This window comes from Petromyzon marinus, unplaced genomic scaffold (genome assembly GCF_048934315.1).
Source record: "Petromyzon marinus isolate PM22_M1 ecotype Great Lakes invasive population unplaced genomic scaffold, UKy_Petmar_22M1.pri1.0 PM_G_Scaffold_100, whole genome shotgun sequence".
Taxonomy (NCBI): domain Eukaryota; kingdom Metazoa; phylum Chordata; class Hyperoartia; order Petromyzontiformes; family Petromyzontidae; genus Petromyzon; species Petromyzon marinus.
The window spans coordinates 72,501-75,000 of record NW_027422652.1 but is presented as its reverse complement, the minus strand read 5'-3'; positions in this window follow the sequence as shown (position 1 = coordinate 75,000).

Sequence of the window (2,500 nt, the reverse complement as noted above, 5' to 3'; positions counted from 1 at the left end):
ATTTTTCACGGATAGACCCCGTGAAACGCTAGAAATTGGCGGGGATGTGTCTCTTGTGGCTCACGGGGCTGTTCGGGTCGCACAGAAATCCCTGGGAATGGGAAAACGGGTCATTTTCGTGTTGCCACATTGCGTACGAACCGCATGAAACTTCCAGAGGCATTTGCAGCAGGAATGCATGTGCACTCAAAAACTTCTATATGTTTCACGGATAGACCCCGTGAAACGCTAGAAATTGGCGGGGATGTGTCTCTTGTGGCTCACGGGGCTGTTAGGGTGGCACAGAACTCCCTCGGAATGGGAAAAGGGGTCATTTTCGTCTTGCCACATTGCATAGGAACGCCATGAAACTTCCAGAGGCATTTGCAGCAGAAAGGCACGTGCACTCAAAAATTTTAATATTTTTCACGCATAGACCCCGTCAAACGCTAGAAGTTGGCGGGGATGTCTCTCTTGTGGCTCACGGGGCTGTTAGGGTCGCACAGAAATGCCTCGGAATGGGAAAACGGGTCATTTTTGTGTGGCCACATTGCATAGGAACGGCATGAAACTTCCAGAGGCATTTGCAGCAGGAATGCATGTGCACTCAAAAACGTCTATATTTTTCACGGATAGACCCCGTGAAACGCTATAAATTGGCGGGGATGTCTCTCTTGTGGCTCACGGGCGCTGTTAGTTAGGGTCGCACAGAAATCCCTCGGAATGGGAAAAGGGGTCATTTTCGTGTTGCCACATTGCGTACGAACGGCATGAAACTTCCAGAGGCATCTGCAGCAGAAATGCATGTGCACTCAAAAACGTCTATATTTTTCACGGATAGACCCCGTGAAACGCTAGAAATTGGCGGGGATGTGTCTCTTGTGGCTCACGGGGCTGTTAGGGTCGCACAGAAATCCCTCGGAATGGGAAAACGGGTCATTTTCGTGTTGCCACAATTGGCATACGAACGGCATGAAACTTCCAGAGGCATTTGCAGCAGAAATGCATGTGCACTCAAAAACGTGAATATTTTTTCACGGATAGACCCCGTCAAACGCTCGAATTTGGCGGGGATGTTTCTCTTGTGGGTCACGGGGCTGTTCGGCTCGCACAGAACTCCCTTGGTCCACCTGATTCGTGCATACAGGCAGCAACTAAAACTCTGTAAACCTGCTGTGAGGACATCTAAACAGTGGACCAGTGAGGCTGTGGAAGATTTGCGGGCGTGCTTAGACTGTACTGACTGGGATATGTTCACGACTGCTACCAATAGTCTGGATGAACTCACAGAGGCTGTGTACATCAGCTTCTGTGAGGACTGCTGTATCCCAACACGTACCAGGGTGAACTTTAACAACAACAAGCCCTGGTTCTCAGCAAAGCTCAAAAGGTTGAGGTTGGAGAAGGAGGAAGCGTTTAGGAGTGGGGATAGAGACAGATTCAAGGAGTCGAAGAACAGGTTTAGCAAAGCGGTGAGAGAGGCTAAACGACTGTACTCAGAGACACTAAAACACCAGTTCTCTACTAACGACGCTGCTTCTGTCTGCCAAAGGGCTCAGGCACATCACCAACTACAAACCCAGAGCGCCCCACACCACTAACGACTCCCGCCTAGCCAACGACCTGAACGAGTTCTACCGTAGATTTGAAAGACAATTGGACTGTCCTGAACCACCCCTTCCCACCCAAGAGGCCCCATCCCCCACCCATACTACAGAAACGACTCTCTCCTTTCAGGAGGGAGAAGTTAATGGGCTTTTCAAGAGGCAGAATCCACGCAAAGCAGCCGGGCCGGACTCTGTCTCTCCAGCCACCCTCAGGCACTGCGCTGGCCAGCTGTCTCCGGTGTTCACCAACATCTTTAACACCTCCCTGGAGACATGCCATGTACCAGCCTGTCTCAAGTCCTCCACCATCATCGCTGTGCCCAAAAAGCTAAGGCCAACAGGACTAAATGATTACAGACCGGTCGCCCTTACATCTGTGGTAATGAAGTCTTTTGAGCGCCTGCTCCTGGCACACCTCAAAGCCATCACAGACCCTCTCCTGGACCCCCTTCAGTTTGCCTACAGAGCCAACAGGTCTGTGGACGACGCAGTTAACATGGCCCTCCACTTCACCCTACAGCATGTGGACGCCCCAGCATCCTACGCCAGGATCCTGTTTGTGGACTTCAGCTCTGCCTTCAACACCATCATCCCTGCCCTGCTTCAGGACAAGCTCTTCCAGCTGAACGTGCCCTACTCCACCTGCAGGTGGATCACAGACTTCCTCTCTGACAGGAAGCAGTGCGTTAAGCCGGGAACAGAAGTCTCTGACTCCAGGTCCATCAGCACGGGAACTCCTCAGGGCTGCGTCCTTTGCCCACTGCTCTTCTCCCTGTATACCAACAGCTGCGCCTCCAATCATCTGTCCGTCAAACTCTTGAAGTTTGTCGGACGACACCACCCTCATTGGGCTGATCTCTGGTGGGGATGAGTCTGACTATAGGTGGGAAGCTGACAACCTGGTGACCTGGTGT